Genomic DNA, 9,642 nt, shown 5'->3' with positions numbered 1-9,642 from the left:
CACCAAACTAACCTGACTTCCCTATTGGAAGGCCTATGTTTAAGTCTGATAAACCAATCTGGGTAACTGTATTTTTACTCCTTCAGGACAAAATTACATTCAGTTAAAAGCAAAGGCATCCTTCACAATCCAGATATAAGCCAGATATAATCCTTCACAAGGCAGATGCCCAAAGCAAAGAGAGTGAAGCAGAAGGAATTTCAGACACTGTGTACAAGTCCCCCGGGGCACCTCTGGGGCTAGAGCCTTTACATCACTGGGACAGAGCCCTGGTCTGCACAGACCATGGCTGGCATGTCTTAGAGGCTTTATTGCTCTGCATACAGACATGGTTCTATCTCTTCCTCTCCTTGCCACACCCCAAACCACACTTAGAAAACTATGCATCTTCCTCACAAAAAGATACACATATGTGTGCCATACATGAGCGTGACACTCACAAGCGCATCTTCCAGCATTAGCAGAGCCTTTTCATTATGTTCCTTGGGCTTCTCAGTATTGTCAGCCATTGGTAAATTAAGCCTCATGGGCCACATCTGGCCCACTGTTTTTCTTCTCAGTAAAGTTTTATTGGAACACAGACATACTCATTCATTTGTGTATGGGCTATTTGTGCATTGTCTTTTGTATATATTAGGGCTGAGTTGTGACAACAGATTATATGGCTCATAAAGTCTAAAATATTTTCTCTCTGGCCCTTTAAGAAAAAGTTTGCTGGCTTCTAAACTAGCACCAACTTATATCTAAAATATCGACTTAAAAACACTGCCCAAAGATCTTCCCCTCCACTCTTAGACTCAGAACCCTATGATTCTAAGGCATATCTTAGATTATAAGCCCTGCCTAAAGCCTAGTATGTGACTCTCCTTTGGAATATATGTGGACATCCTCTCTCTCTCGAGGCTTATAGTAAAAGGAAACATATTGTTGCTCACAGGGAAGCCTGAAATGTTTCCTGAGAGCTCTGTGGGAAGGCTCTTTTTAATCTAGAGTAAAAATCTGATTTCCTATAATTTCCACTCATTGGTTCCCATTCTGCCCTTTGGGGCCAGTCAAGCAAGGGGGACAATCCCTTTTAAAAGATAACACATTCAGTATTCAGGACAATGAACATCCTTACTTCTGCAATTTGCTTCTCCAGGTTAGACCCCAGTCCCTCATTGTTCCTTGTGAGGTATAAGCTCCTTGAGCCCTCTGTCTGCTCCTGGATGGCAGGGTCCTTTTTACACTTATGAGGACGCCAGGTTCCTCATCAAGTGGGGCATTTATTTCTGGTTGTTCACCAGAGGAGCTTCTAGAGGGCAGAAAGCAGAGTCTGGCCATTCGCCTTCTGGAATCCCAGGCATGGGGTAGCACCCTGGTCTGTTCAGGTCCTGCGGAGCCCTCTGAAAATGGTCATACACAGTCTTTGGGCTTGTGCAGGAGGCCTAGCAGGAATTCCATCAGAAAGCTAGTTCTAGAGAACAGTATATTTTGAATTAACCACTCATCAAATCATAAAATAGGATTGTCAGGTTCATTATGGGAAAGACTGTGCTGAATATAATGCTTTAAGTACGTGTTGTGGCTGCTGGGGATAGAACTGGTATTAGTGGCTTAAGGGGCTCAGGAAATTTCCGTGAAACCATAACAAAGGAACAGCCAGCGTTTGGTGAGAACAATGGAGGATGGACCCTTTTCCTTCCATCGATGAAAGGAGATCTTTCTTATTATTTGATAATTTGCCACTCCAAATATCCACTTCCCCCCTGGTGCACCATGTCAGAGCTACTAAGAATGAGGTAAAAGAAAAAAAAAAAAAAAAAGAAGGGATAAAAACCATTAAATAGCCCCCCAAAAAGAGGGCTCAATGAGGTCTCATTCCGTGGTAATGAGCTCCAATTTAACACGATCATTATTTCTGACATTAAAGGCCTGAGAATAGTGTCACATGCCCAGAAGCTATTTTTTTTTTAACCGCTAATCCCAGAAATAAGAAGCTGCCATTAGGGACAGTGAGTCAGGGGCTGTAAAAAGTGCTTTAAAATAGGAATGTTGCAACAGACTGACTTGACCATGGGAAGCACAGCTTACAGGAAGCCCTTAGCCACCTGTGGGTGTCCCCAGCTTCTGCTACCTATCAGCTCTCTCGACCAGGATCACCAAAGGGTGTGCCTTGACTGTTCAGTAATTAGGGCACAGGTTTGGTGTTGGATGGATTCTGGATTGAGACCTGGTGTGTCATTTGTGTTACAACCATCTGACTTCGGAAATTTTTACTTAAGTTCCCCATGCCTTCATTTGGCCCAATTGCAAACTGGAGTTAACAATGATATTTACTATGGGATGGGAATTAAGTGAACTAGGATGTAGGAAGAGAGGCTCCAACATACCACAGAGGAGAAAGGAGCCCCAGGATGATGGGGAGGAAATAGGTGGGCTCCAGAGTTAGAGACCAACTAGTCTCTATGGGAGCAGGTCAGCGAGCTCTGGGAGAACTTTAATAAGAAGATGAAGTTGATAGAACATCTCGTGTGCTTGAATATATTCAAGAGGAGAGGTATATATACCTGGTAGAGAGTTTATAGACATGGCCATCATCACTACACAGAAAATAAAGCAAAATATAAGACCGCTGAAAACAGAGCTATGCCAGAAAAGAAGAGTAATCACAGTGTACTGACTCAACTGAGCTGAATATTGATCTAATAATTCAGAATTCAATCCAGAATGAGCAGTCACTCTTGCCTTTCTCAGCCTTTTAATACCTGAAATGTTGAACAAGGAGGTCAAGAATGTTTCGGCAAGTGTGTTTTTAACAGAAGGTGGTACTAGCAAACATGGGGAGAGCTGACAAACCCTGAGGATGGTGCACTTTGCATATGTGAAGTTCATACCACAGGCAATAAAGCATGAGCCAAGTGATCTGACTGGGTGTTCTGATGTATATTCCCATGAGGACATCACTTCTACTTCTTTCTCTGTTGATCCAGATGTACAAATTCTCTACCACATTTTAACCTACTGACTCAAAGTTCCCCTTACCATACCATTCAATTTTTGAGACCTCGTAAAGTCTCAACATAGTTGTTCCCGGTGGCTCAGAGGTTAAAGCGTCTGCCTGGAATTCAGGAGACCCAGGTTCGATACCTGGGTCGGGAAGATCCCCAGGAGAAGGAAATGGCAACCCACTCCAGTACTCTTGCCTGGAGAATCCCATGGAGGGAGGAGACTGGTAGGCTACAGTCCATGGGGTGGCAAAGAGTCGGACACGACGGAGCGACTTCACTTCACTTCACTTCAAAGTCTCAACATATTGGCATTAAGCTTCCAAGTTCACTTTGTTTCTTTGTCACACAGGGTACATTGGCATACAGATAACCAGGGGCATAAATGCTACTTGATTATGATTCCTGTATTTTTTTAAATATCAGAAAACGTCCCTTATCCTTTTAATGTCTTTTCATAATCTTCCACCATATGCAACTTTAAACAATATAGCCTGCTACAGATTTTTTCCTAGCATCGCTTCAACTGAAGCTTAAGATTTCCTTGATGGTATCAGCATGTCACTTGTCAATATATTCTTGTCAATCCCAATAGTCTGATGATTGGTCCTAATGATCTCCCCCATGATCGCTGACAGCATCTCACTGTCCTGATACTGCATTTCCTGGTCCTCCTCCTTTCTCCAAATAAACTTTACATCCAGTGCTACCAATGTGGCCAGCGGCTCACATGCCAGTTCTTTTGTTACCAAAGTTATGATCTTGAATTTGAAGCAGAGAAGAACACATACCTAAAGTAATTGGTGCTATTCACAAGTTTAAAGTCACTAGAGGTGAAATCTGGTTTCTAGTAGAAGTACAGGCTCGTTCTCACATAAATCTTCCTTCTAATATTTTGTGTTATTTCCCATCTCTAATCACAAAGAATAAACCAAGGGAAGCTGGGAACTGATTTCTGGAGAGGACAATGATACCTGCAGGAAAACATATTCTCTTGGGAGTGGGACAAAGAGCTGTTACAAAGAAAAGTGCTAGAAAATACTGAATTGTTAATTAAGAACAACAACTCTTTAGTAATTTTCTATCTCTATGCCAAAAGCAGCCTCAATGTCCTATTTAATATTTGAATCAAAGCTCTACACAGATGAAGACAGAAGGATACAGATATGCTTACAATGGTCCACAAAACCCTGTCAAACTCATCAAAAATGGCATGATGACTAGTTGTCTAGATTTTATATTAATTGAGGCTTTTATATGATACCAGAACAAATCAGACTTTGCACTCTTTAGATAACATTTCCAGAAGCACTCCTCATGTCAAACACTGACCTAAGCATCCTTTATTTGTCATCTAACACCATCCTCTTATTAACCCATTTGACAGATGAGGAAACCAAGACCTGGAAAGGTAAAGAAATTTCCCTAGGATTTTAAAGCTAAAGCTTGGCAGAGCTAGGACTTTAACTCAGATCTGGTCCCAAAGGGACCACTGAGGCAGAGGTGTTCAGTGCTGGTGATTTTACCCACAGGTGACCTTTGGCACCTGTGGAAAAAAATCTGGAACATTTTTAGCTGTCACACCTGGGGGTAGGGGTGCTCAACACATCTAGTGGGTAGAGGCCAGGGATACCACTAAACGCCAGTAATGCCTGGGACAGCCCTGATAGCAAAGCATCATCAGATGCCCAATCCCAACAGTGTTGAGACTGAAAAACTCTGCACTATGTTGTACCTGTCTTTCCTTAAGAAACTTTGAGTTGTCCATTGTCTTATTCTCAGCACCTAGAACAGTGCCAGGCATGTGGTCACTGTTAACAGTTTTTTAACAATTGCCAAATGGATTATTTTTCTGAACTTACTAAAGCCTGCTCCTATATCACTACATGAAGGATATCTATTGCTTTTCTTTCTTAAGTGATTCTGTGACTAATTTTCTTTAAGATGCCTATAGACTGGACTTTGCAATAGATGCTCAGAATAGGGGTCCCAGTGTGCAAAACTCAATACAGAAGAGTAATCCTTCTAATAAACCCCAGTTTTCCACCTTAAGTGCAGACGTATAGGACATCTACAGACCTGTGTCCCCACATACCAGCTGTCCCATGGGTCTCTGTTAAATATGCCCATGGTTATCTCAGTTGCAGTCAGAGTTTCAACAAGGTTAAGAAGAAAACAATGGCTTACTATATAAGTCTTATTTTTCTCCTTTGTTCTTTCATAATCATCACCCTCAGTTCAGTTCAGTTACTCAGCCAGGTCCAAATCTTTGTGACCCCATGGACTGTAGCACGCCAGGTTTCCTTGTCCATCACCAACTCCTGGAGCCTACTCAGACTCATGTGTATTCAATCAGTGATGCCATCCAACCACCTCATCCTCTGCCGTCCCCTTCTCCTCCCACCTTCAACCTTTCCCAGCATTGGGGTCTTTTCAAATCATCACCCTATCAAGAGTAAATAGGACAGGCCCTGGGAGGATGCAGTAGTCTGCTGAAGCTGGAGAAAAAGTGGCTGAGGAGGTCTAAGAAGAAAACAGGGAGTTAGAAAATGGAAAAGGCAGTATTCTCTGTTAGCCTCCCAGTGGGCATCTGTCTCCATCCCTTTCTCATCTACATGTGGGTAAGGGCTGAGTGGGGAGGCGAAGGTGGAGAATTTGGTCAGTGCCGTGGTTTCCTGATGAATACCTTCCCTGATGCAAGTGTGCCACACAGGATCAAATTGGAGAAGGCTGGATTTCACCTTCTTAACCTCCTTTTGCAACTCTGTTAGTTTCCAGGGGCACTCGAAAGGTCTACTTGCTACATGAGAACATTTTTTTTTTTCTTTCGTTTATTCATTCTTCACATACCAGGTGTCCTTCTAGATGCATGGATAGGCTGCGTTTTCCAGCCATGGAGGTGGGGAGGTGTGGCCATGTGTCTGAATCTCACCGGAGGCAGGAGAGTGGAAGAGATGTAAGCCACATCCATGCCAAGGCTTGAAGACCATGGGTACGCTGCCTGCTCCCCAACCCCTGTCCCAGGGCATGGACCTGTGGGGACCCTGCTTTGCTCCTGCCAATGGTGGTAATCTCCTTGGAAATAGCAGAGCAATGTGATAAAAGGATCCAAACAGCTCTTAGGAACAAGAAACGGACTTCTTTGTCCTTTAGCCGTTCTGTATTTGGGCCTCTCTGTCTCTCTGTCACATACGCTTGCCATTGGTCTGTGCCCTCTTGGAAGCTACACTCCAGACAAACAGACATACAGAAGGTCATCAAGGAAGGTCTCTTTGAGAAGGTGGCATTTACGATGAGCCCTGAATGATGAGGACAGCGAGCCAGGCAAAGGTCTGGGGACTCAGGAAGATGGAAAACTGAATGCAAAGGCAGAAGCGTACTTGCTGTGTCTGAGGAACAGAAGAGAAGAGTCATGTGGCTGGAGTGAGTGACCGACAGGGCAGGATGTGGGGCGGGGGGGACGAGGCAGAGTGAGCACAGGGAATCTGGGGGAATCCTGTGTGGGATGTGAAGCCACCGGGGTGTCTTAAGCTATTTGTTGCCTGTGGTACAGAAAACAGACTGCAGGGTCAACAACAGAATGGAGAATAGTAAAGACGTAATCGCAGGGCTTCAGTGAGCAGTGACGTTGGCTTGGGTCAGGAGGCTGGTGGGACAGCAGGAAGGGCTGGATTCAGGCCGTGCCCCAGAGGTAAAGTCCATAGGCCTGACTGATAGATTAGATGCAGAGGGTGAAGAGGAGTGGGCTGTGGCACCGTTGACCGAGTTGGGCCAGACTGGGGGAGAAAATTCTGGGAAGAGGACATCAAGACTCCTGTTCTATTATAAAAAATGCCAAGTTTGAGATACTTGTTAGAAGTTGAAGAGTCTGGGCTTCCAGGGAGATAGATAATTTAGAGAGAATTCGGCAATTCAATGGAATTTAAAGTCATAAACCTAGATGTGTCCTCCAAGAGAATGGGAGTTGGGAGAGAAGAGATGGGGTCTAGGAAAAAGCAGAATCGTTCTAGTTGATCTTAAGCATTTCTCCACCAGTCTCTGGGATAAACAACCCATTTGATTTCCAGGGGAAGGAAGAAGGCCGTGCCACTGTTGGTAATTCTAGTTGGCATCAGGGGACTCCCTTTCAGTGGGGTGCAGGGGCTGGCCTTTAGGTGAGAACTGGTGATTCAATTTTTGGAAATGGTGTGAGCCAGTTGTTAACCACACTCAAGACTATGGGAGTCACAGTGGGAATGCTTATACCACAAAAGCCAGCAAATGCTCCAAACAGAGGCTTTTTGGAAAATCTGAGAGTCAGCTTCTAAGCACAGCATCGATCCCTTTCCACTGCGTGTATGTGTGTTGGGGGGGGGAGGGCGGGGGGGGGGGTTAATACCCAACCTTGTCAGAGGAGTGGGGTGGGATCCCCCTGAGCACACATGCAGGACCTCATCCCTACATGGACTGAACGCTGGGGCACACAGTTCACAGCACACAGTGGCGTAGCCCCACTGCCCAGGAAGTCGAGGGACATCTCAGCCTCGATCTAGGGTTGCCCCTATGCCATCACAAGATGGATGATAAGTGCTAGTGGGTCTTAAGTGACCCTTGGAAAAAAGTCAAAAGGAACGTTTAGCATCTGGATATCCATCTTTGTGAATGGGTTCTTAGAAAGGTGAGTCTAGTGTTTCTGTGAAAGTGAAAGTGAAGTTGCTCAGTGGTGTCCGACCCTTTGCGACCCCATGGACTGTGGCCCACCAGGCTTCTCCATGCATGGGATTTTCCAGACAAGAATACTGGAGCGAGTTGCCATTTCCTTCTCCAGGGGATCTTCCCTACCCAGGGATTGAACCCAGATCTCCCGCATTGTAGGTAGCTGCTTTACAGTCTGAGCCATCAGGGAAGTTTCTACTAAACAGGAAAAGAAATGGAGACTTGTGGCATTCCTTCCCTTGGGGGTGGGGATGAGTGGAAATATCAAGGTGGACCTGTGGCCAAGAGCAAGACAGCAGAGGGAACTTCAGTTTCTTAGACTCAGGCAACGTTTCACCACCCTCACCACCTGCCCTGAACTTCTGAAGACACTGCATCCCTTTCCCTTTAGGAAAGACATCATGTTTATCCTTCATAGTGAAAGTCACTCAGTTGTGTCCAACTCTTTGTGACCCCATGGACTATACAGTCCATGGAATTCTCCAGACCAGAATACTGGAGTGGGTCGCCTTTCCCTTCTCCAGGGGATCTTCCCAACCCAGGGATTGAACCCAGGTCTCCCACACTGCAGGCAGATTCTTCACCAGCTGAGCCACAAGGGAAGCCTGGCCCTTCTCTTTTTTTCTCCACTCAGTGTTGGTATTGTTTCTACCACCCCTACTTCACCAACTCCAAGATCCATTTTCACGAAGGTGTAAATGAGTTGATTAGTTTATTCAGGGCTACTGACAGGCTGCAGGCACTGGAGCATTCAGCCTATCTCCCTGCAGGCTCAAGCAGGCCACGGTCACTTCCATGGCCTCCAGCAGCAACTGAGTGCTGGTTTGCACTGGGGTTTGGAGATTGAGAGATGCGTCATTCCAGCATCCCTCTGATTATGATTTTCTGAAGATGTATAGTTGCCTGGATTTAACAGGGCCACTGAAAGTGCATAGGAGGATGGGGAAAGACAGGAGAGAGCCTGCCCATGGAGGCTGTGCTAGGGGAGAACAGAACAGAGTCCTTGCATTCTCTGCTGTGCACACCTGGGACGCAGACGTGCACGCAAAACCCATGGGCCTTCCTAAGTGAGACTTTCATTTAGAAATGAATTCCCTGAATCAGAGAATGCTGAGTCTGGAAGGAATCACAAAAATCATCAAATCCAAAGCTTTGTTTCTTTCGTTTTTTGTTGCTGATGAGGAAACTAAGGCTCAGAGAGGTTAAGTGATTTCCCTGAGGCCACACAGCTAACCAGAATAGATGTGATTCTCTGCCTTCCACAACACCAATTCCCAAGCCCTCTTCCCCGTAACCAAGCTGTCAAGTTTAAGAACTAAAACCTCAATTCCATTGTGTCTCTGTGTGTGTGTGTGTGTGCGTGCTTGTGCATAGAGCCGCTGGTGTGTGACGGGAGTATGCAGGGATCTTCTCTCCTTGCTTCATGTTTTCACAACTCCCACAGGACAGGAATTAAAAGGAAGGAAGAGCTGAACTTTTCCCTTAGGCAAGTCGATCTGTGCGAAAACAGAGTCAGAAGCTAGGTCTCCAACAGGTCAGTCTGGTTTCCTTCTCTGAGAAGCATCAAGGGCTACTTTTTCATCTCAAACATGTTCCTGTCTTGCATAATCTATAATAATGTGATTCTGAATGCATTTTAGAAAATGCAAGATGGAATGGGACTCTCTCAGCTCCTACCAAACACATGGTCTGAGAAACCCACAAGGAGCTGCACTGGAGCGTTCACTAAAAGTAAAAAGGACAGCCACACCATCCTCCGCCAGGGGGAAGGTGCTTCCACCTTGACGGCTCATGGTCATTTTTTGTTGCTGTTCCTGAAAAAGAGATGGCATCGTGGAGTTGGAGGTTCACCTTTTGCTCTTGTGTCTAATTGCTGCAAAAGCCATTTATTACCTTGTGTTCTTCCCCAGAGGGAACATTATCCTCCACAGCAGCCAGGCCTGGCTATGTCTGGCTCATC

At 45.3% G+C, this 9,642-nt stretch overlaps 1 non-coding gene across 1 annotated transcript; it reads left to right on the top strand.

Moving 5' to 3' along the window:
• On the top strand, window positions 3,070-3,142 carry TRNAS-GGA. Its single transcript has one exon. It is a non-coding gene; the product is annotated as a tRNA-Ser (tRNA).

The sequence above is a fragment of the Capra hircus genome, chromosome 18, assembly GCF_001704415.2.
Source record: "Capra hircus breed San Clemente chromosome 18, ASM170441v1, whole genome shotgun sequence".
Classification (NCBI taxonomy): Eukaryota; Metazoa; Chordata; class Mammalia; order Artiodactyla; family Bovidae; genus Capra; species Capra hircus.
The sequence above is the reverse complement of the archived record's forward strand: the minus strand, read 5'-3'. Positions and strand labels throughout refer to the sequence as shown.